We start from the raw sequence: 25,733 nt of genomic DNA, 5'->3' as shown, positions 1-25,733 counted from the left end.
TAGCGGATGGGGGGTCCTACCTGTTATATAGAGGATGGGGGGTCCTTCCTGTTATATAGAGGCCGGGGGTCCTACCGGTTATATAGAGGCCGGGGATCCTACCTGTTATATAGAGGTCGGGGGTCCTACTCATGTTATACAGAGGATGGGGGTCCTACCTGTTATATAGAGGACGGGAGTCCTACCTGTTATATAGAGGTCGGGGGTCCTACTCATGTTATACAGAGGATGGGGGGTCCTACCTATTATACAGAGGATGGGGGGGTCCTACCTGTTAGATAGAGGCTGGGGGTCATACCTGTTATATAGAGGCCGGGGATCCTACCTGTTATATAGAGGCTGGGGGTCCTACCCATTATATAGAGGCCGAGGGTCCTACCTGCTATATAGGGGCTGGAGGTCCTACCTATTATACAGAGGATGGGGGGTCCTACCTGTTATATAGAGGCTGTGGGTCCTACCTGTTATATAGAGGCCGGGGGTCCTACCCGTTATATAGAGGCCGGGGGTCCTACCTGTTATATAGAGGCCGTGGGTCCTACCTGTTATATAAAGGATGGGGGTCCTACCTGTTATATAGAGGCCGGGGGTCCTACCCGTTATATAGAGGCCGAGGGTCCTACCTGTTATATAGAGGCCAATGGGGCCCTACCTGCTATATAGAGGCTGGAGGTCCTACCTGTTATACAGAGGATGGGGGTCCTACCTGTTATACAGAGGATGGGGGTCCTACCTGTTATATAGAGGCTGGGGGTCCTACCTGTTATATAGAGGATGGGGGGTCCTACCTGTTATATAGAGGATGGGGGGTCCTACCTGTTATACAGAGGATGGGGGGGGTCCTAACTGTTAGATAGAGGCTGGGGGTCCTACCTGTTATATAGAGGCCGGGGGTCCTACCCATTATATAGTGGCCGAGGGTCCTACCTGTTATATAGAGGCCAATGGGGCCCTACCTGCTATATAGAGGCTGGAGGTCCTACCTGTTATACAGAGGATGGGGGGTCCTACCTGTTATATAGAGGCCGTGGGTCCTACCTGTTATATAGAGGATGGGGGTCCTACCTGTTATATAGAGGCCGGGGATCCTACCCGTTATATAGAGGCCGGGGGTCCTACCCGTTATATAGAGGTTGAGGGTCCTACCTGTTATATAGAGGCTGGAGGTCCTACCCGTTATATAGAGGCTGGGGGTCCTACCTGTTATAAAGAGGCTGGGGGTCCTACCTGCTATATAGAGGCAGGGGGTACTACCTGTTATATAGAGGCTGGGGGTCCTACCTGTTATATAGAGGTTGAGGGTCCTACCTGTTATATAGAGGCTGGAGGTCCTACCAGTTACACGGAGGCTGGGGGTCCTACCTGTTATATAGAGGCTGGGGGTCCTACCTGCTATATAGAGGCCGGGGGTCCTGTGCTCGCTCCGCACACGCTCAGGGGTCCGCTGCCTCCTGTGATCTGACTCCAGGCTCCGGCTTCCTCCTATTTATACTCTGCGGGGACTGACGAGCTTTTCCTGGAAGTCGATTTTCTTGGCAAGTTTTTCTTCACTGACGAAATGAAGACATCGGAGGGTGAAGGCTCCGGGAGAAGATAACAGCAGCAGAAGCAGCAGCAGCAGCAGCGAGGTGACCGCCGCAGGAGCAGCCGCCGGAGTGTGCAGGGACCACGGCGGCAGCAGGAGCGCCCACAGGTCCGAGCAGGGGGCACCACGACCCTCCCACCAGCACAGCTGCTCTGCTGACGGGGAAAGGAAGAGTAATGGTGCCACAGGACTGCTATATACCCATCGTGATGTCACAGTACAGGGATAATACACACAGGGATGTCACAGTACAGGGATAATACACACAGGGATGTCACAGTACAGGGATAATACACACAGTGATGTCACAGTACAGGGATAATACACACAGTGATGTCACAGCACAGAGATAATACACACAGTGATGTCACAGCACAGGGATAATACACACAGTGATGTCACAGTACAGAGATAATGCACACAGTGATGTCACAGTACAGGGATAATACACACAGTGATGTCACAGTACAGGGATAATACACACAGTGATGTCACAGAACAGAGATAATACACACAGTGATGTCACAGCACAGGGATAATACACACAGTGATGTCACAGTACAGAGATAATGCACACAGTGATGTCACAGTACAGGGATAATACACACAGTGATGTCACAGTACAGGGATAATACACACAGGGATGTCACAGTACAGGGATAATACACACAGTGATGTCACAGTACAGGGATAATACACACAGTGATGTCACAGCACAGAGATAATACACACAGTGATGTCACAGCACAGGGATAATACACACAGTGATGTCACAGCACAGGGATAATACACACAGTGATGTCACAGTACAGAGATAATGCACACAGTGATGTCACAGCACAGGAATAATACACACAGTGATGTCACAGCACAGGAATAATACACACAGTGATGTCACAGCACAGGGATAATACACACAGTGATGTCACAGCACAGGGATAATACACACAGTGATGTCACAGTACAGAGATAATGCACACAGTGATGTCACAGTACAGGGATAATACACACAGTGATGTCACAGCACAGGAATAATACACACAGTGATGTCACAGCACAGAGATAATACACACAGTGATGTCACAGTACAGAGATAATGCACACAGTGATGTCACAGTACAGGGATAATACACACAGTGATGTCACAGCACAGGAATAATACACACAGTGATGTCACAGCACAGGGATAATACACACAGTGATGTCACAGTACAGAGATAATGCACACAGTGATGTCACAGTACAGGGATAATACACACAGTGATGTCACAGCACAGGAATAATGCACACAGTGATGTCACAGTACAGGGTTAATACACACAGTGATGTCACAGTACAGGGATAATACACACAGTGATGTCACAGCACAGAGATAATACACACAGTGATGTCACAGCACAGGGATAATACACACAGTGATGTCACAGCACAGAGATAATACACACAGTGATGTCACAGCACAGAGATAATACACACAGTGATGTCACAGCACAGGGATAATACACACAGTGATGTCACAGTACAGAGATAATGCACACAGTGATGTCACAGTACAGGGATAATACACACAGTGATGTCACAGCACAGGAATAATACACACAGTGATGTCACAGCACAGAGATAATACACACAGTGATGTCACAGCACAGAGATAATACACACAGTGATGTCACAGCACAGGGATAATGCACACAGTGATGTCACAGTACAGAGATAATGCACACAGTGATGTCACAGCACAGAGATAATACACACAGTGATGTCACAGCACAGGGATAATACACACAGTGATGTCACAGTACAGGGATAATACACACAGTGATGTCACAGCACAGAGATAATACACACAGTGATGTCACAGCACAGGGATAATACACACAGTGATGTCACAGCACAGGGATAATACACACAGTGATGTCACAGCACAGGGATAATACACACAGTGATGTCACAGCACAGGGATAATACACACAGGGATGTCACAGTACAGAGATAATACACACAGCGATGTCACAGCACAGGGATAATACACACAGGGATGTCACCGTACAGGGATAATACACACAGGGATGTCACCATACAGGGATAATGCACACAGTGATGTCACAGCACAGGGATAATACACACAGGGATGTCACAGCACAGGGATAATACACACAGTGATGTCACAGCACAGGGATAATACACACAGTGATGTCACAGCACAGGGATAATACACACAGTGATGTCACAGCACAGGGATAATACACACAGGGATGTCACCGTACAGGGATAATACACACAGTGATGTCACAGCACAGGGATAATACACACAGGGATGTCACAGCACAGGGATAATACACAGTGATGTCACAGTACAGAGATAATACACACAGTGATGTCACAGTACAGGGATAATACACACAGGGATGTCACAGCACAGGGATAATACACAGTGATGTCACAGTACAGAGATAATACACACAGTGATGTCACAGTACAGGGATAATACACACAGTGATGTCACAGTACAGAGATAATATACACAGTGATGTCACAGTACAGGGATAATACACACAGTGATGTCACAGTACAGGGATAATACACACAGTGATGTCACAGTACAGGGATAATAAACAGTGATGTCACAGTACAGGGATAATACACACAGTGATGTCACAGTACAGGGATAATACACACAGTGATGTCACAGTACAGGGATAATAAACAGTGATGTCACAATACAGGGATAGTACACACAGTGATGTCACAGTACAGGGATAATACACACAGGGATGTCACCGTACAGGGATAATACAAAGAGTGATGTCACAGTACAGGGATAATGCAGCAGATAACATCTACCCGCAGACAGGGCTCTGGAGGTCGGTTACCGTCCCGGCGGCCTTTAGATACAGAACACACCGGAGCACAGAGCTGACGATCTATGTAGTCAGGATCATACTCGCCGGCAGAGGAGCCGCTAAGTAATACTGTGACAGTCAGATCATCTGGATATCAATGGAAACCATCAACAAGCAGGATATCTGCCACAAAACAGGTGATGGAGCCGAAATACAGGATTCACAGATCTGTCACCTTCAGGTAAAGTCCCAGAGGATGGTGTGATCCTCTGCACGCCACAGCCCCATGGATGGAGAAGCTGCACATCGGGTCCAAGGACCATCACGGGACGGATACACGAGACGGATAGACAGGAGGAATACACGGGTAGGATACACGAGACAGATACACGGGGTGGATACACGAGACAGATAGACAGGAGGAATACACGGGATGGTTAGACGGGAGGAATACACGGGATGGATAGACGGGAGGGATACACCGGACGGATACACGAGACGGATAGACGGGAAGGATACACCGGACGGATACACGAGACGGATAGACGGGAGGGATACACCGGACGGATACACGAGACGGATAGACGGGAGGGATACACCGGACGGATACACGAGACGGATAGACGGGAGGGAAATATCGGACAGATACACGAGACGGATTGACGGGAGAGATACATTGGACGGATACACGAGACGGATAGACGGGAGGGATACATCGGACGGATACACGAGACGGATAGACGGGAGGGATACACGAGACGGATAGACGGGAGGGATACACGAGACGGATAGACGGGAGGGATACACGAGACGGATACACGGGAGGCATACATGAGACGGATACACGGGAGGGATACACGAGACGGATACACGGGAGGGATACATGAGACGGATAGACGGGAGGGATACACGAAACGGATAGACGGGAGGGATACACCGGACGGATACACGAGATGGATAGACGGGAGGGATACACCGGACGGATACACGAGACGTATAGACGGGAGGGATACACCGGACGGATACACGAGATGGATAGACGGGAGGGATACACCGGACGGATACACGAGACGGATAGACGGGAGGGATACACCGGAAGGATACACGAGACGGATAGACAGGAGGGATACACCGGGCGGATACACGGGAGGGATACACGAGACGGATACACAGGGCGGATACATGGGACGGATACATGGGTCGGATACACGGGAGGGATACACCGGACAGATACACAAGACGGATACAAGAGACGGATACACCGGGCGGATACACGGGACGGATACATGGGATGGATACACGGGATGTTCCTGGATGAAGTTTTATTCACACGATTAAATCATGGAGCCGGGGATCCTGCCGGATTTAATGATAAAGTCTAAATGACTATGTTATTATAATTTAATGTATTATTGTTGTTGATGTTACAAACTAATTGTCGGACTGTGGATGTGACACGGGCAGCAGGCGTCTCCTCTTCGGACTGTGGATGTGACGCGGGCAGAAGGCGCCTTCTCTTCGGACTGTGGAGGTGACGCAGGCAGCAGGCGCCTCCTCTTCGGACTGTGGATGTGACGCGGGCAGCAGGCGCCTTCTCTTCGGACTGTGGAGGTGACGCGGGCAGCAGGCGCCTCCTCTTCGGACTGTGGATGTGACGCGGGCAGCAGACGCCTTCTCTTCGGACTGTGGAGGTGACGCGGGCAGCAGGCGCCTTCTCTTCGGACTGTGGATGTGACGCGGGCAGCAGACGCCTTCTCTTCGGACTGTGGAGGTGACGCGGGCAGCAGGCGCCTTCTCTTCGGACTGTGGATGTGACGCAGGCAGCAGGCGTCTTCTCTTCGGACTGTGGATGTGACGCGGGCAGAAGGCCCCTTCTCTTCGGACTGTGGAGGTGACGCGGGCAGCAGGCGCCTTCTCTTCGGACTGTGGATGTGACGCGGGCAGCAGGCGCCTCCTCTTCGGACTGTGGAGGTGACGCGGGCAGAAGGAGCCTTCTCTTCGGACTGTGGAGGTGACGCGGGCAGAAGGCGCCTTCTCTTCAGACTGTGGATGTGACGCGGGCAGCAGGCGCCTCCTCTTCGGACTGTGGATGTGACGCGGGCAGCAGACGCCTTCTCTTCGGACTGTGGAGGTGACGCGGGCAGCAGGCGCCTTCTCTTCGGACTGTGGATGTGACGCGGGCAGCAGACGCCTTCTCTTCGGACTGTGGAGGTGACGCGGGCAGCAAGTGCCTTCTCTTCGGACTGTGGATGTGACGCAGGCAGCAGGCGTCTTCTCTTCGGACTGTGGATGTGACGCGGGCAGAAGGCGCCTTCTCTTCGGACTGTGGAGGTGACGCGGGCAGCAGACGCCTTCTCTTCGGACTGTGGATGTGACGCGGGCAGCAGGCGCCTCCTCTTCGGACTGTGGAGGTGACGCGGGCAGAAGGAGCCTTCTCTTCGGACTGTGGAGGTGACGCGGGCAGAAGGCGCCTTCTCTTCGGACTGTGGATGTGACGCGGGTAGCAGGCGCCTTCTCTTCGGACTGTGGATGTGACGCGGGCAGCAGGCGCCTTCTCTTCGGACTGTGGATGTGACGCGGGCAGCAGGCGTCTTCTCTTCGGACTGTGGAGGTGACGCGGGCAGAAGGCGCCTTCTCTTCGGACTGTGGATGTGACGCGGGCAGCAGGCGCCTTCTCTTCGGACTGTGGATGTGACGCGGGCAGCAGGCGCCTTCTCTTCGGACTGTGGAGGTGACGCGGGCAGCAGGCGCCTTCTCTTCGGACTGTGGAGGTGACGCGGGCAGCAGGCGCCTTCTCTTCGGACTGTGGAGGTGACACGGGCAGCAGGCGCCTTCTCTTCGGACTGTGGAGGTGACGCGGACAGCAGGCGCCTTCTCTTCGGACTGTGGAGGTGACGCGGGCAGCAGGCGTCTTCTCTTCGGACTGTGGAGGTGACACGGGCAGCAGGCGCCTTCTCTTCGGACTGTGGATGTGACGCGGACAGCAGGCGCCTTCTCTACCTCAGAGCCTTTCCCCCACGTCCTGTTTGTACCTGGACCGGATGAAGCGTCATCCAGGCGCGGAGCGGCCGTCATCCAGGCGCGGAGCGGCCGTCATCCAGGCGCGGAGCGGCCGTTGTCCGTCAGGATCGCCGCTTCCCTGGCTCCATGATTTAATCTTGTGTTAGAAGAATAAAGCTTCATCCAGGAACATCCCGTGTATCAGAGCCGCCTCCATCTGCCTTCTATTGAATACAAGACCCCGTCAGTCCCGGCATCGGCCGTAGGAAACAAGTATCGTCTGATCACAACCAAGGTATGCGATCGGAATAGTGCCGCTTTTTTTTTTCCTTTTCTACTCACCTACTTTTCATGGAGTCCATCAGCTGCTGTGACCAGCAGAGGGCGACACGCGTTCACGGCCTCCTGATACTGAAGCTCAAAACCGTCAGGAAAAGTTCAAATCAACTCACAAGAAATCTGCATCTGCGGGGTGACGACAACATTCTCCTCTGTATGGATGAGGTCACTCAGCTCTGTACATATCATCGCCTCTCTGTATGACGACATCACTCGCCTCTATATATGATGACATCACTAATCTTGGTATATGATGACATCACTTTTCAAAAAGGGGAAGAAGGTGGACCAAGGGAACTATAGGCCAGTGAGTCTGACTTCTATACCAGGAAAGATCTTTGAACAAATTATTAAACAACATGTGTGCAAGTACCTTTATCAGAATGAAGTGATTAATCGGAGCCAGCATAGTCATGTCAGACTAACTTAATTTCCTTCTATGATGGAATCACTGACCGTGTGGATGAGGGAAACGCAGTAGATATACTATTTCTTGACTTCAGTAAAGCATCTGACAATGTATCTCGCACCATCCTTATTGAAAAAATGACCAACTATGGAATGGACAAGGCAACTGTTAGGTGGATTCATAACTGGCTCAGTGATCGGACCCAAAGACTGGTCATAAATGGTGGCACATCCAGTTGGAAGAATGTCTTAAGTGGGGACCACAAGGCTCTGTCCTGGGACCTGTGTTTATCAATGATTTAGATGAAGAAATTGAGGGAAAACTGGTTAAATATGCTGATGACACAAAGCTAGGAGGGATAGCTAATACTAGAGAAGAGACAGAGAGGATCCAGAAAGATCTAAACAAGCTGGAACTGTGGGCAGCAAGTAACAGAATGGTTTATAACAAGGAGAAATGCAAAGTACTACATCTGGGCAAGAAAAATGAAAAAGCATATACAGAATGGGAGGAATAGAGCTAAGCAACAGCACATGTGAAAGACTTGGGTATACTAATAGATCATAGACTGAACAGGAGTCAACAGGGTGATGCAGCAGCAAAAAAGGCAAATAAAGCTCTGTGATGTATTAGGAGAAGCATAGAGTCTAGATCACGTGAAGTCATTATCCTCTCTACTCCTCCTTGGTCAGACCTCATCTGGATACTGTGTCCTGTTCTGGGAGGTATTAGGAGAAGCATAGAGTCTAGATCACGTGAAGTCATTATCTCCTCTACTCCTCCTTGGTCAGACCTCATCTGGATACTGTGTCCAGATCTGGGAGGTATTAGGAGAAGCATCGAGTCTAGAATACGTGAAGTCATTATCCCCTCTACTCCTCCTTGGTCAGACCTCATCTGGATACTGCGTCCAGTTCTGGGAGGTATTAGAAGAAGCATAGAGTCTAGATCACGTGAAGTAATTACCCCCTCTACTCCTCCTTGGTCAGACCTCATCTGGATACTGTGTCCAGATCTGGGAGGTATTAGGAGAAGCACAGAGTCTAGATCACGTGAAGTAATTATCCTCTCTACTCCTCCTTGGTCAGACCTCATCTGGATACTGTGTCCAGTTTTGGGAGGTATTAGGAGAAGTATAGAGTCTAGATCACGTGAAGTCATTATCCCCTCTACTCCTCCTTGGTCAGACCTCATCTGGATACTGTGTCCAGTTCTGGGAGGTATTAGGAGAAGCATAGAGTCTAGATCACGTGAAGTCATTACCCCCTCTACTCCTCCTTGGTCAGACCTCATCTGGATACTGTGTCCAGTTCTGGGAGGTATTAGGAGAAGCATAGAGTCTAGATCACGTGAAGTAATTATCCCCTCTACTCCTCCTTGGTCAGACCTCATCTGGATACTGTGTCCAGTTCTGGGAGGTATTAGGAGAAGCATAGAGTCTAGATCACGTTAAGTAATTATCCCCCTCTACTCCTCCTTGGTCAGACCTCATCTGGATACTGTGTCCAGTTCTGGGAGGTATTAGGAGAAGCATCGAGTCTAGATCACGTGAAGTCATTATCCCCTCTACTCCTCTTTGGTCAGACCTCATCTGGATACTGTATCCAGTTCTGGGAGGTATTAGGAGAAGCATAGAGTCTAGATCACGTGAAGTCAATATACCTCTCTACTCCTCCTTGGTCAGACCTCATCTGGATACTGTATCCAGTTCTGGGAGGTATTAGGAGAAGCATAGAGTCTAGATCACGTGAAGTCATTATCCCCTCTACTCCTCCTTGGTCAGACCTCATCTGGATACTGTGTCCAGTTCTGGGAGGTATTAGGAGAAGCATAGAGTCTAGATCACGTTAAGTAATTATCCCCCTCTACTCCTCCTTGGTCAGACCTCATCTGGATACTGTGTCCAGTTCTGGGAGGTATTAGGAGAAGCATCGAGTCTAGATCACGTGAAGTCATTATCCCCTCTACTCCTCTTTGGTCAGACCTCATCTGGATACTGTATCCAGTTCTGGGAGGTATTAGGAGAAGCATAGAGTCTAGATCACGTGAAGTCAATATACCTCTCTACTCCTCCTTGGTCAGACCTCATCTGGATACTGTATCCAGTTCTGGGAGGTATTAGGAGAAGCATAGAGTCTAGATCACGTGAAGTCATTATCCCCTCTACTCCTCCTTGGTCAGACCTCATCTGGATACTGTGTCCAGTTCTGGGAGGTATTAGGAGAAGCATAGAGTCTAGATCACGTGAAGTCATTATCCCCTCTACTCCTCTTTGGTCAGACCTCATCTGGATACTGTGTCCAGTTCTGGGATGTATGAAGAGAAGCATAGAGTCTAGATCACGTGAAGTCATTATCCCCTCTACTCTTCCTTGGTCAGACCTCATCTGGATACTGTGTCCAGTTCTGGGAGGTATTAGGAGAAGCATAGAGTCTAGATCACGTGAAGTCATTATCCCCTCTACTCCTCCTGGGTCAGACCTCATCTGGATACGGTGTCCAGTTCTGGGAGGTATTAGGAGAAGCATCGAGTCTAGATCACGTGAAGTCATTATCCTCCTCTACTCCTCCTTGGTCAGACCTCATCTGGATACTGTGTCCAGTTCTGGGATGTATGAAGAGAAGCATAGAGTCTAGATCACGTGAAGTCATTATCCCCTCTACTCTTCCTTGGTCAGACCTCATCTGGATACTGTGTCCAGTTCTGGGAGTTATTAGGAGAAGCATAGAGTCTAGATCACGTGAAGTCATTATCGCACTTTACTCCTCTTTGGTCAGACCTCATCTGGATACTGTGCCCAGTTCTGGGAGGTATTAGGAGAAGCATAGAGTCTAGATCACCTGAAGTAATTATCCCCTCTACTCCTCCTTGGTCAGACCTCATCTGGATACTGTGTCCAGTTCTGGGAGGTATTAGGAGAAGCATAGAGTCTAGATCATGTGAAGTAATTATCCTCCTCTACTCCTCCTTGGTCAGACCTCATCTGGATACTGTATCCAGTTCTGCGAGGTATTAGGAGAAGCATAGAGTCTAGATCACGTGAAGTAATTATCCTCCTCTACTCCTCCTTGGTCAGACCTCATCTGGATACTGTGTCCAGTTCTGGGAGGTATTAGGAGAAGCATAGAGTCTAGATCATGTGAAGTAATTATCCTCCTCTACTCCTCCTTGGTCAGACCTCATCTGGATACTGTGTCCAGTTCTGGGAGGTATTAGGAGAAGCATAGAGTCTAGATCATGTGAAGTAATTATCCCCTCTACTCCTCCTTGGTCAGACCTCATCTGGATACTGCGTCCAGTTCTGGGAGGTATTAGGAGAAGCATAGAATCTAGATCACGTGAAGTAATTATCCTCCCTCTACTTCTCCTTGGTCAGACCTCATCTGGATACTGTGTCCAGTTCTGGGAGGTATTAGGAGAAGCATAGAGTCTAGATCACGTGAAGTCATTACCCCCTCTACTCCTCCTTGGTCAGACCTCATCTGGATACTGTGTCCAGTTCTGGGAGGTATTAGGAGAAGCATAGAGTCTAGATCACTTGAAGTCATTATCCGCCTCTACTCCTCTTTGGTCAGACCTTATCTGGATACTGTGTCCAGTTCTGGGAGGTATTAGGAGAAGCATCGAGTCTAGATCACGTGAAGTCATTATCCCCTCTACTCCTCTTTGGTCAGACCTCATCTGGATACTGTATCCAGTTCTGGGAGGTATTAGGAGAAGCATAGAGTCTAGATCACGTGAAGTCATTATCCTCCTCTACTCCTCCTTGGTCAGACCTCATCTGGATACTGTGTCCAGTTCTGGGAGGTATTAGGAGAAGCATAGAGTCTAGATCACGTGAAGTAATTATCCCCTCTACTCCTCCTTGGTCAGACCTCATCTGGATACTGTGTCCAGTTCTGGGAGCTATTAGGAGAAGCATAGAGTCTAGATCACGTGAAGTAATTATCCCCCTCTACTCCTCCTTGGTCAGACCTCATCTGGATACTGTGTCCAGTTCTGGGAGGTATTAGGAGAAGCATCGAGTCTAGATCACGTGAAGTCATTATCCCCTCTACTCCTCTTTGGTCAGACCTCATCTGGATACTGTATCCAGTTCTGGGAGGTATTAGGAGAAGCATAGAGTCTAGATCACGTGAAGTCAATATCCCTCTCTACTCCTCCTTGGTCAGACCTCATCTGGATACTGTATCCAGTTCTGGGAGGTATTAGGAGAAGCATAGAGTCTAGATCACGTGAAATCATTATCCCCTCTACTCCTCCTGGGTCAGACCTCATCTGGATACGGTGTCCAGTTCTGGGAGGTATTAGGAGAAGCATAGAGTCTAGATCACGTGAAGTCATTATCCTCCTCTACTCCTCCTTGGTCAGACCTCATCTGGATACTGTGTCCAGTTCTGGGATGTATGAAGAGAAGCATCGAGTCTAGATCACGTGAAGTCATTATCCCCTCTACTCTTCCTTGGTCAGACCTCATCTGGATACTGTGTCCAGTTCTGGGAGTTATTAGGAGAAGCATAGAGTCTAGATCACGTGAAGTCATTATCGCACTTTACTCCTCTTTGGTCAGACCTCATCTGGATACTGTGCCCAGTTCTGGGAGGTATTAGGAGAAGCATAGAGTCTAGATCACCTGAAGTAATTATCCCCTCTACTCCTCCTTGGTCAGACCTCATCTGGATACTGTGTCCAGTTCTGGGAGGTATTAGGAGAAGCATAGAGTCTAGATCACTTGAAGTCATTATCCGCCTCTACTCCTCTTTGGTCAGACCTCATCTGGATACTGTGTCCAGTTCTGGGAGGTATTAGGAGAAGCATCGAGTCTAGATCACGTGAAGTCATTATCCCCTCTACTCCTCTTTGGTCAGACCTCATCTGGATACTGTATCCAGTTCTGGGAGGTATTAGGAGAAGCATAGAGTCTAGATCACGTGAAGTCATTATCCTCCTCTACTCCTCCTTGGTCAGACCTCATCTGGATACTGTGTCCAGTTCTGGGAGGTATTAGGAGAAGCATAGAGTCTAGATCACGTGAAGTCATTATCCCCTCTACTCCTCCTTGGTCAGACCTCATCTGGATACTGTGTCCAGTTCTGGGAGGTATTAGGAGAAGCATAGAGTCTAGATCACGTGAAGTAATTATCCCCCTCTACTCCTCCTTGGTCAGACCTCATCTGGATACTGTGTCCAGTTCTGGGAGGTATTAGGAGAAGCATCGAGTCTAGATCACGTGAAGTCATTATCCCCTCTACTCCTCTTTGGTCAGACCTCATCTGGATACTGTATCCAGTTCTGGGAGGTATTAGGAGAAGCATAGAGTCTAGATCACGTGAAGTCAATATCCCTCTCTACTCCTCCTTGGTCAGACCTCATCTGGATACTGTATCCAGTTCTGGGAGGTATTAGGAGAAGCATAGAGTCTAGATCACGTGAAGTCATTATCCCCTCTACTCCTCCTGGGTCAGACCTCATCTGGATACGGTGTCCAGTTCTGGGAGGTATTAGGAGAAGCATAGAGTCTAGATCACGTGAAGTCATTATCCTCCTCTACTCCTCCTTGGTCAGACCTCATCTGGATACTGTGTCCAGTTCTGGGATGTATGAAGAGAAGCATAGAGTCTAGATCACGTGAAGTCATTATCCCCTCTACTCTTCCTTGGTCAGACCTCATCTGGATACTGTGTCCAGTTCTGGGAGTTATTAGGAGAAGCATAGAGTCTAGATCACGTGAAGTCATTATCGCACTTTACTCCTCTTTGGTCAGACCTCATCTGGATACTGTGCCCAGTTCTGGGAGGTATTAGGAGAAGCATAGAGTCTAGATCACCTGAAGTAATTATCCCCTCTACTCCTCCTTGGTCAGACCTCATCTGGATACTGTGTCCAGTTCTGGGAGGTATTAGGAGAAGCATAGAGTCTAGATCATGTGAAGTAATTATCCTCCTCTACTCCTCCTTGGTCAGACCTCATCTGGATACTGTATCCAGTTCTTCGAGGTATTAGGAGAAGCATAGAGTCTAGATCACGTGAAGTAATTATCCTCCTCTACTGCTCCTTGGTCAGACCTCATCTGGATACTGTGTCCAGTTCTGGGAGGTATTAGGAGAAGCATAGAGTCTAGATCATGTGAAGTAATTATCCCCTCTACTCCTCCTTGGTCAGACCTCATCTGGATACTGCGTCCAGTTCTGGGAGGTATTAGGAGAAGCATAGAATCTAGATCACGTGAAGTAATTATCCTCACTCTACTTCTCCTTGGTCAGACCTCATCTGGATACTGTGTCCAGTTCTGGGAGGTATTAGGAGAAGCATAGAGTCTAGATCACGTGAAGTCATTATCCCCCTCTACTCCTCCTTGGTCAGACCTCATCTGGATACTGTGTCCAGTTCTGGGAGGTATTAGGAGAAGCATAGAGTCTAGATTACGTGAAGTCATTAACCTCCTCTACTCCTCCTTGGTCAGACCTAATCTTAATACTGTGCCCAGTTCTGGGAGGTATTAGGAGAAGCATAGAGTCTAGATCACGTGAAGTCATTATCCCCCTCTACTCCTCCTTGGTCAGACATCATCTGGATACTGTGTCCAGTTCTGGGAGGTATTAGGAGAAGCATCGAGTCTAGATCACGTGAAGTCATTATCCCCCTCTACTCCTCCTTGGTCAGACCTCATCTGGATACTGCGTCCAGTTCTGGGAGGTATTAGGAGAAGCATAGAGTCTGGATCACGTGAAGTAATTATCCCCCTCTACTCCTCCTTGGTCAGACCTCATCTGGATACTGTGTCCAGTTCTGCGAGGTATTAGGAGAAGCATAGAGTCTAGATCACGTGAAGTAATTATCCTCCTCTACTCCTCCTTGGTCAGACCTCAGCTGGATACTGTGTCCAGTTCTGGGAGGTATTAGGAGAAGCATAGAGTCTAGATCATGTGAAGTAATTATCCCCTCTACTCCTCCTTGGTCAGACCTCATCTGGATACTGCGTCCAGTTCTGGGAGGTATTAGGAGAAGCATAGAATCTAGATCACGTGAAGTAATTATCCTCCCTCTACTTCTCCTTGGTCAGACCTCAACTGGATACTGTGTCCAGTTCTGGGAGGTATTAGGAGAAGCATAGAGTCTAGATCACGTGAAGTCATTACCCCCTCTACTCCTCCTTGGTCAGACCTCATCTGGATACTGTGTCCAGTTCTGGGAGGTATTAGGAGAAGCATAGAGTCTAGATCACGTGAAGTAATTATCCCCTCTACTCCTCCTTGGTCAGACCTCATCTGGATACTGTGTCCAGTTCTGGGAGGTATTAGGAGAAGCATAGAGTCTAGATCACTTGAAGTCATTATCCGCCTCTACTCCTCTTTGGTCAGACCTCATCTGGATACTGTGTCCAGTTCTGGGAGGTATTAGGAGAAGCATCGAGTCTAGATCACGTGAAGTCATTATCCCCTCTACTCCTCTTTGGTCAGACCTCATCTGGATACTGTATCCAGTTCTGGGAGGTATTAGGAGAAGCATAGAGTCTAGATCACGTGAAGTCATTATCCTCCTCTACTCCTCCTTGGTCAGACCTCATCTGGATACTGTGTCCAGTTCTGGGAGGTATTAGGAGAAGCATAGAGTCTAGATCACGTGAAGTAATTATCCCCTCTACTCCTCCTTGGTCAGACCTCATCTGGATACTGTGTCCAGTTCTGGGAGGTATTAGGAGAAGCATAGAGTCTAGATCACGTGAAGTAATTATCCCCCTCTACTCCTCCTTGGTCAGACCTCATCTGGATACTGTGTCCAGTTCTGGGAGGTATTAGGAGAAGCATCGAGTCTAGATCACGTGAAGTCATTATCCCCTCTACTCCTCTTTGGTCAGACCTCATCTGGATACTGTATCCAGTTCTGGGAGGTATTAGGAGAAGCATAGAGTCTAGATCACGTGAAGTCAATATCCCTCTCTACTCCTCCTTGGTCAGACCTCATCTGGATACTGTATCCAGTTCTGGGAGGTATTAGGAGAAGCAAAGAGTCTAGATCACGTGAAGTCATTATCCCCTCTACTCCTCCTGGGTCAGACCTCATCTGGATACGGTGTCCAGTTCTGGGAGGTATTAGGAGAAGCATAGAGTCTAGATCACGTGAAGTCATTATCCTCCTCTACTCCTCCTTGGTCAGACCTCATCTGGATACTGTGTCCAGTTCTGGGATGTGTGAAGAGAAGCATAGAGTCTAGATCACGTGAAGTCATTATCCCCTCTACTCTTCCTTGGTCAGACCTCATCTGGATACTGTGTCCAGTTCTGGGAGTTATTAGGAGAAGCATAGAGTCTAGATCACGTGAAGTCATTATCGCACTTTACTCCTCTTTGGTCAGACCTCATCTGGATACTGTGCCCAGTTCTGGGAGGTATTAGGAGAAGCATAGAGTCTAGATCACCTGAAGTAATTATCCCCTCTACTCCTCCTTGGTCAGACCTCATCTGGATACTGTGTCCAGTTCTGGGAGGTATGAGGAGAAGCATAGAGTCTAGATCACTTGAAGTCATTATCCGCCTCTACTCCTCTTTGGTCAGACCTCATCTGGATACTGTGTCCAGTTCTGGGAGGTATTAGGAGAAGCATCGAGTCTAGATCACGTGAAGTCATTATCCCCTCTACTCCTCTTTGGTCAGACCTCATCTGGATACTGTATCCAGTTCTGGGAGGTATTAGGAGAAGCATAGAGTCTAGATCACGTGAAGTCATTATCCTCCTCTACTCCTCCTTGGTCAGACCTCATCTGGATACTGTGTCCAGTTCTGGGAGGTATTAGGAGAAGCATAGAGTCTAGATCACGTGAAGTCATTATCCCCTCTACTCCTCCTTGGTCAGACCTCATCTGGATACTGTGTCCAGTTCTGGGAGGTATTAGGAGAAGCATAGAGTCTAGATCACGTGAAGTAATTATCCCCCTCTACTCCTCCTTGGTCAGACCTCATCTGGATACTGTGTCCAGTTCTGGGAGGTATTAGGAGAAGCATCGAGTCTAGATCACGTGAAGTCATTATCCCCTCTACTCCTCTTTGGTCAGACCTCATCTGGATACTGTATCCAGTTCTGGGAGGTATTAGGAGAAGCATAGAGTCTAGATCACGTGAAGTCAATATCCCTCTCTACTCCTCCTTGGTCAGACCTCATCTGGATACTGTATCCAGTTCTGGGAGGTATTAGGAGAAGCATAGAGTCTAGATCACGTGAAGTCATTATCCCCTCTACTCCTCCTTGGTCAGATCTCATCTGGATACTGTGTCCAGTTCTGGGAGGTATTAGGAGAAGCATAGAGTCTAGATCACGTGAAGTAATTATCCCCTCTACTCCTCTTTGGTCAGTCCTCATCTGGATACTGTGTCCAGTTCTGGGAGGTATTAGGAGAAGCATAGAGTCTAGATCACGTGAAGTAATTATCCCCCTCTACTCCTCCTTGGTCAGACCTCATCTGGATACTGTGTCCAGTTCTGGGAGGTATTAGGAGAAGCATCGAGTCTAGATCACGTGAAGTCATTATCCCCTCTACTCCTCCTGGGTCAGACCTCATCTGGATACGGTGTCCAGTTCTGGGAGGTATTAGGAGAAGCATAGAGTCTAGATCACGTGAAGTCATTATCCTCCTCTACTCCTCCTTGGTCAGACCTCATCTGGATACTGTGTCCAGTTCTGGGATGTATGAAGAGAAGCATAGAGTCTAGATCACGTGAAGTCATTATCCCCTCTACTCTTCCTTGGTCAGACCTCATCTGGATACTGTGTCCAGTTCTGGGAGTTATTAGGAGAAGCATAGAGTCTAGATCACGTGAAGTCATTATCGCACTTTACTCCTCTTTGGTCAGACCTCATCTGGATACTGTGCCCAGTTCTGGGAGGTATTAGGAGAAGCATAGAGTCTAGATCACCTGAAGTAATTATCCCCTCTACTCCTCCTTGGTCAGACCTCATCTGGATACTGTGTCCAATTCTGGGAGGTATTAGGAGAAGCATAGAGTCTAGATCATGTGAAGTAATTATCCTCCTCTACTCCTCCTTGGTCAGACCTCATCTGGATACTGTATCCAGTTCTGCGAGGTATTAGGAGAAGCATAGAGTCTAGATCACGTGAAGTAATTATCCTCCTCTACTGCTCCTTGGTCAGACCTCATCTGGATACTGTGTCCAGTTCTGGGAGGTATTAGGAGAAGCATAGAGTCTAGATCATGTGAAGTAATTATCCCCTCTACTCCTCCTTGGTCAGACCTCATCTGGATACTGCGTCCAGTTCTGGGAGGTATTAGGAGAAGCATAGAATCTAGATCACGTGAAGTAATTATCCTCCCTCTACTTCTCCTTGGTCAGACCTCATCTGGATACTGTGTCCAGTTCTGGGAGGTATTAGGAGAAGCATAGAGTCTAGATCACGTGATGTCATTACCCCCTCTACTCCTCCTTGGTCAGACCTCATCTGGATACTGTGTCCAGTTCTGGGAGGTATTAGGAGAAGCATAGAGTCTAGATCACGTGAAGTAATTATCCCCTCTACTCCTCCTTGGTCAGACCTCATCTGGATACTGTGTCCAGTTCTGGGAGGTATTAGGAGAAGCATCGAGTCTAGATCACGTGAAGTCATTATCCCCTCTACTCCTCTTTGGTCAGACCTCATCTGGATACTGTATCCAGTTCTGGGAGGTATTAGGAGAAGCATAGAGTCTAGATCACGTGAAGTCATTATCCTCCTCTACTCCTCCTTGGTCAGACCTCATCTGGATACTGTGTCCAGTTCTGGGAGGTATTAGGAGAAGCATAGAGTCTAGATCACGTGAAGTAATTATCCCCTCTACTCCTCCTTGGTCAGACCTCATCTGGATACTGTGTCCAGTTCTGGGAGGTATTAGGAGAAGCATAGAGTCTAGATCACATGCAGTAATTATCCCCCTCTACTCCTCCTTGGTCAGACCTCATCTGGATACTGTGTCCTGTTCTGGGAGGTATTAGGAGAAGCATCGAGTCTAGATCACGTGAAGTCATTATCCCCTCTACTCCTCTTTGGTCAGACCTCATCTGGATACTGTATCCAGTTCTGGGAGGTATTAGGAGAAGCATAGAGTCTAGATCACGTGAAGTCAATATCCCTCTCTACTCCTCCTTGGTCAGACCTCATCTGGATACTGTATCCAGTTCTGGGAGGTATTAGGAGAAGCATAGAGTCTAGATCACGTGAAGTCATTATCCCCTCTACTCCTCCTGGGTCAGACCTCATCTGGATACGGTGTCCAGTTCTGGGAGGTATTAGGAGAAGCATAGAGTCTAGATCACGTGAAGTCATTATCCTCCTCTACTCCTCCTTGGTCAGACCTCATCTGGATACTGTGTCCAGTTCTGGGATGTATGAAGAGAAGCATAGAGTCTAGATCACGTGAAGTCATTATCCCCTCTACTCTTCCTTGGTCAGACCTCATCTGGATACTGTGTCCAGTTCTGGGAGTTATTAGGAGAAGCATAGAGTCTAGATCACGTGAAATCATTATCGCACTTTACTCCTCTTTGGTCAGACCTCATCTGGATACTGTGCCCAGTTCTGGGAGGTATTAGGAGAAGCATAGAGTCTAGATCACCTGAAGTAATTATCCCCTCTACTCCTCCTTGGTCAGACCTCATCTGGATACTGTGTCCAGTTCTGGGAGGTATTAGGAGAAGCATAGAGTCTAGATCACTTGAAGTCATTATCCGCCTCTACTCCTCTTTGGTCAGACCTCATCTGGATACTGTGTCCAGTTCTGGGAGGTATTAGGAGAAGCATCGAGTCTAGATCACGTGAAGTCATTATCCCCTCTACTCCTCTTTGGTCAGACCTCATCTGGATACTGTATCCAGTTCTGGGAGGTATTAGGAGAAGCATAGAGTCTAGATCACGTGAAGTCATTATCCTCCTCTACTCCTCCTTGGTCAGACCTCATCTGGATACTGTGTCCAGTTCTGGGAGGTATTAGGAGAAGCATAGAGTCTAGATCACGTGAAGTCATTATCCCCTCTACTCCTCCTTGGTCAGACCTCATCTGGATACTGTGTCCAGTTCTGGGAGGTATTAGGAGAAGCATAGAGTCTAGATCACGTGAAGTAATTATCCCCCTCTACTCCTCCTTGGTCAGACCTCATCTGGATACTGTGTCCAGTTCTGGGAGGTATTAGGAGAAGCATCGAGTCTAGATCACGTGAAGTCATTATCCCCTCTACTCCTCTTTGGTCAGACCTCATCTGGATACTGTATCCAGTTCTGGGAGGTATTAGGAGAAGCATAGAGTCTAGATCACGTGAAGTCAATATCCCTCTCTACTCCTCCTTGGTCAGACCTCATCTGGATACTGTATCCAGTTCTGGGAGGTATTAGGAGAAGCATAGAGTCTAGATCACATGAAGTCATTATCCCCTCTACTCCTCCTTGGTCAGATCTCATCTGGATACTGTGTCCAGTTCTGGGAGGTATTAGGAGAAGCATAGAGTCTAGATCACGTGAAGTAATTATCCCCTCTACTCCTCTTTGGTCAGTCCTCATCTGGATACTGTGTCCAGTTCTGGGAGGTATTAGGAGAAGCATAGAGTCTAGATCACGTGAAGTAATTATCCCCCTCTACTCCTCCTTGGTCAGACCTCATCTGGATACTGTGTCCAGTTCTGGGAGGTATTAGGAGAAGCATCGAGTCTAGATCACGTGAAGTCATTATCCCCTCTACTCCTCCTGGGTCAGACCTCATCTGGATACGGTGTCCAGTTCTGGGAGGTATTAGGAGAAGCATAGAGTCTAGATCACGTGAAGTCATTATCCTCCTCTACTCCTCCTTGGTCAGACCTCATCTGGATACTGTGTCCAGTTCTGGGATGTATGAAGAGAAGCATAGAGTCTAGATCACGTGAAGTCATTATCCCCTCTACTCTTCCTTGGTCAGACCTCATCTGGATACTGTGTCCAGTTCTGGGAGTTATTAGGAGAAGCATAGAGTCTAGATCACGTGAAGTCATTATCGCACTTTACTCGTCTTTGGTCAGACCTCATCTGGATACTGTGCCCAGTTCTGGGAGGTATTAGGAGAAGCATAGAGTCTAGATCACCTGAAGTAATTATCCCCTCTACTCCTCCTTGGTCAGACCTCATCTGGATACTGTGTCCAATTCTGGGAGGTATTAGGAGAAGCATAGAGCCTAGATCACGTGAAGTAATTATCCTCCTCTACTGCTCCTTGGTCAGACCTCATCTGGATACTGTGTCCAGTTCTGGGAGGTATTAGGAGAAGCATAGAGTCTAGATCATGTGAAGTAATTATCCCCTCTACTCCTCCTTGGTCAGACCTCATCTGGATACTGCGTCCAGTTCTGGGAGGTATTAGGAGAAGCATAGAATCTAGATCACGTGAAGTAATTATCCTCCCTCTACTTCTCCTTGGTCAGACCTCATCTGGATACTGTGTCCAGTTCTGGGAGGTATTACGAGAAGCATAGAGTCTAGATCACGTGAAGTCATTACCCCCTCTACTCCTCCTTGGTCAGACCTCATCTGGATACTGTGTCCAGTTCTGGGAGGTATTAGGAGAAGCATAGAGTCTAGATCACGTGAAGTAATTATCCCCTCTACTCCTCCTTGGTCAGACCTCATCTGGATACTGTGTCCAGTTCTGGGAGTTATTAGGAGAAGCATAGAGTCTAGATCACTTGAAGTCATTATCCGCCTCTACTCCTCTTTGGTCAGACCTCATCTGGATACTGTGTCCAGTTCTGGGAGGTATTAGGAGAAGCATCGAGTCTAGATCACGTGAAGTCATTATCCCCTCTACTCCTCTTTGGTCAGACCTCATCTGGATACTGTATCCAGTTCTGGGAGGTATTAGGAGAAGCATAGAGTCTAGATCACGTGAAGTCATTATCCTCCTCTACTCCTCCTTGGTCAGACCTCATCTGGATACTGTGTCCAGTTCTGGGAGGTATTAGGAGAAGCATAGAGTCTAGATCACGTGAAGTCATTATCCCCTCTACTCCTCCTTGGTCAGACCTCATCTGGATACTGTGTCCAGTTCTGGGAGGTATTAGGAGAAGCATAGAGTCTAGATCACGTGCAGTAATTATCCCCCTCTACTCCTCCTTGGTCAGACCTCATCTGGATACTGTGTCCAGTTCTGGGAGGTATTAGGAGAAGCATCGAGTCTAGATCACGTGAAGTCATTATCCCCTCTACTCCTCTTTGGTCAGACCTCATCTGGATACTGTATCCAGTTCTGGGAGGTATTAGGAGAAGCATAGAGTCTAGATCACGTGAAGTCAATATCCCTCTCTACTCCTCCTTGGTCAGACCTCATCTGGATACTGTATCCAGTTCTGGGAGGTATTAGGAGAAGCATAGAGTCTAGATCACGTGAAGTCATTATCCCCTCTACTCCTCCTGGGTCAGACCTCATCTGGATACGGTGTCCAGTTCTGGGAGGTATTAGGAGAAGCATAGAGTCTAGATCACGTGAAGTCATTATCCTCCTCTACTCCTCCTTGGTCAGACCTCATCTGGATACTGTGTCCAGTTCTGGGATGTATGAAGAGAAGCATAGAGTCTAGATCACGTGAAGTCATTATCCCCTCTACTCTTCCTTGGTCAGACCTCATCTGGATACTGTGTCCAGTTCTGGGAGTTATTAGGAGAAGCATAGAGTCTAGATCACGTGAAATCATTATCGCACTTTACTCCTCTTTGGTCAGACCTCATCTGGATACTGTGCCCAGTTCTGGGAGGTATTAGGAGAAGCATAGAGTCTAGATCACCTGAAGTAATTATCCCCTCTACTCCTCCTTGGTCAGACCTCATCTGGATACTGTGTCCAGTTCTGGGAGGTATTAGGAGAAGCATAGAGTCTAGATCACTTGAAGTCATTATCCGCCTCTACTCCTCTTTGGTCAGACCTCATCTGGATACTGTGTCCAGTTCTGGGAGGTATTAGGAGAAGCATCGAGTCTAGATCACGTGAAGTCATTATCCCCTCTACTCCTCCTTGGTCAGACCTCATCTGGATACTGTATCCAGTTCTGGGAGGTATTAGGAGAAGCATAGAGTCTAGATCACGTGAAGTAATTATCCTCCTCTACTCCTCCTTGGTCAGACCTCATCTGGATACTGTGTCCAGTTCTGGGAGGTATTAGGAGAAGCATAGAGTCTAGATCACGTGAAGTCATTATCCCCTCTACTCCTCCTTGGTCAGACCTCATCTGGATACTGTGTCCAGTTCTGGGAGGTATTAGGAGAAGCATAGAGTCTAGATCACGTGAAGTAATTATCCCCCTCTACTCCTCCTTGGTCAGACCTCATCTGGATACTGTGTCCAGTTCTGGGAGGTATTAGGAGAAGCATCGAGTCTAGATCACGTGAAGTCATTATCCCCTCTACTCCTCTTTGGTCAGACCTCATCTGGATACGGTATCCAGTTCTGGGAGGTATTAGGAGAAGCATAGAGTCTAGATCACGTGAAGTAAATATCCCTCTCTACTCCTCCTTGGTCAGACCTCATCTGGATACTGTATCCAGTTCTGGGAGGTATTAGGAGAAGCATAAAGTCTAGATCACGTGAAGTCATTATCCCCTCTACTCCTCCTGGGTCAGACCTCATCTGGATACGGTGTCCAGTTCTGGGAGGTATTAGGAGAAGCATAGAGTCTAGATCACGTGAAGTCATTATCCTCCTCTACTCCTCCTTGTTCAGACCTCATCTGGATACTGTGTCCAGTTCTGGGATGTATGAAGAGAAGCATAGAGTCTAGATCACGTGAAGTCATTATCCCCTCTACTCTTCCTTGGTCAGACCTCATCTGGATACTGTGTCCAGTTCTGGGAGTTATTAGGAGAAGCATAGAGTCTAGATCACGTGAAGTCATTATCGCACTTTACTCCTCTTTGGTCAGACCTCATCTGGATACTGTGCCCAGTTCTGGGAGGTATTAGGAGAAGCATAGAGTCTAGATCACGTGAAGTAATTATCCCCTCTACTCCTCCTTGGTCAGACCTCATCTGGATACTGTGTCCAGTTCTGGGAGGTATTAGGAGAAGCATAGAGTCTAGATCACGTGCAGTAATTATCCCCCTCTACTCCTCCTTGGTCAGACCTCATCTGGATACTGTGTCCAGTTCTGGGAGGTATTAGGAGAAGCATCGAGTCTAGATCACGTGAAGTCATTATCCCCTCTACTCCTCTTTGGTCAGACCTCATCTGGATACTGTATCCAGTTCTGGGAGGTATTAGGAGTGTTAGAACCTTGCTGTTAGGTTTTTTTTCCTTTGCTGGTCACATGACTTTGTTGGCCTATTTAATCCTGCTCCGCCCTTCTGGCTTTGCTGGACTTCATTGTATATCTACTTTCTAGCTAGCCTGTGCTCTGTATCTAACTCTGTTAGTTTGCTTGGTCTACGGACCTCTATGTTCTATCTATTTTGTTTGTTCGTCTGTCTGCTACTATTTCTGTTAGGAGGTGTCCCATATTCCTCCCAGTCCTTAGTACTTGTAGGGATTCCCTCCCCACATCTATAGGTCTTCGTACAGACTAGATTAGGACTTTAGCAGGTCTGATCGCAGGATCAGGTTCCCTGTTACATCGTAGGGATTCAGCTGAGTCTTATAGTAGGGACAGATCTCCTCTCTTTCCTTAGCTTTAGTAGCAGAACATAACAGTAAGTCCAGCCTGCAAATTCTCTAAGGAAAGATTTTTCTGTTCCATCATGGTGTCGGTTCAGGATTTGGCTCATCGCCTGCAGGGACTCTCTCTGGAGGTGGCCGAACTCCGTCAGCACGTGAGTAACTGTCCTGGAGCACATTTCTTGGAGCCTAAGGTATGTTTGCCGGATTTATTTTTTGGTGAACACCGAGAATTTTTTTCATTTAAAAATGCTTGCTTATTGTATTTTCGTTTGAGACCTAAGTCCTCTGGGGATGAATCCCAGCGCGTAGGGTTCATAATGTCACTTTTGCGCAAAGAGCCTCAGGAGTGGGCCTTTTCTTTGCAACCTAGTGATTCATGCTTCAGATCAGTGGATAGTTTTTTTTCTGCTTTGGGACTATTATATGATGATCCTGACCGTGTCGCATCAGCTGAGACTGAGTTGAGACGTCTAAAACAAGGATCGGGTAATGTGGAAAAATATTGTACACATTTTCGTCGTTGGTCCACTCAAACAGGGTGGAACGATTCTGCTCTGAAAAGTCTATTTCTTGCTGGGCTCAGTGAAAGGGTTAAAGACCTGCTAATTGCTTATCCTACACCTGAGGATTTGCAACAGGCTATGCAATTAGCTATACGGGTGGATAGAAGACTGCGTGCTAGGGTTAATGAGAGCAAATCCTCTGCTATGTCAGTTTCTGGTTATGATAATGTGTGCACTAACAGTGGTGAACCGATGGAGATTGGATCGGTGGCACCTCGCTCTCAAGAAAAAGACCGTCGTTTTTCGGAAGGCTTGTGCTTCTATTGTGGAAAATCTGGTCATTTGATTAAAGGCTGTGAGCTTCGTATGAAGAAAGAAAAAAAAATGGTCAGTCACGCCCGTATT

General features: G+C 47.9%; 1 protein-coding gene across 1 annotated transcript in view; it reads right to left on the bottom strand.

Annotated features, from left to right (window-relative positions):
• Nucleotides 1–1,726, bottom strand: part of CRISPLD2 (cysteine rich secretory protein LCCL domain containing 2) — a 65,457-nt gene extending 63,731 nt beyond the window's left edge. Inside the window, exon 1 of the mRNA XM_073659910.1 lies at nucleotides 1,390–1,726. The gene's annotated coding sequence lies outside the window, so the exon portion shown is untranslated. The remainder of the gene's footprint in view (nucleotides 1–1,389) is intronic.
• Between the last annotated feature and the right edge of the window lie 24,007 nt (nucleotides 1,727–25,733).

This window comes from Phyllobates terribilis, unplaced genomic scaffold (assembly GCF_046119375.1).
Source record: "Phyllobates terribilis strain yellow unplaced genomic scaffold, ASM4611937v1 Scaffold_14__1_contigs__length_39327217, whole genome shotgun sequence".
Lineage (NCBI taxonomy): Eukaryota > Metazoa > Chordata > Amphibia > Anura > Dendrobatidae > Phyllobates > Phyllobates terribilis.
This window is presented reverse-complemented; position numbering and strand designations above follow the sequence as displayed.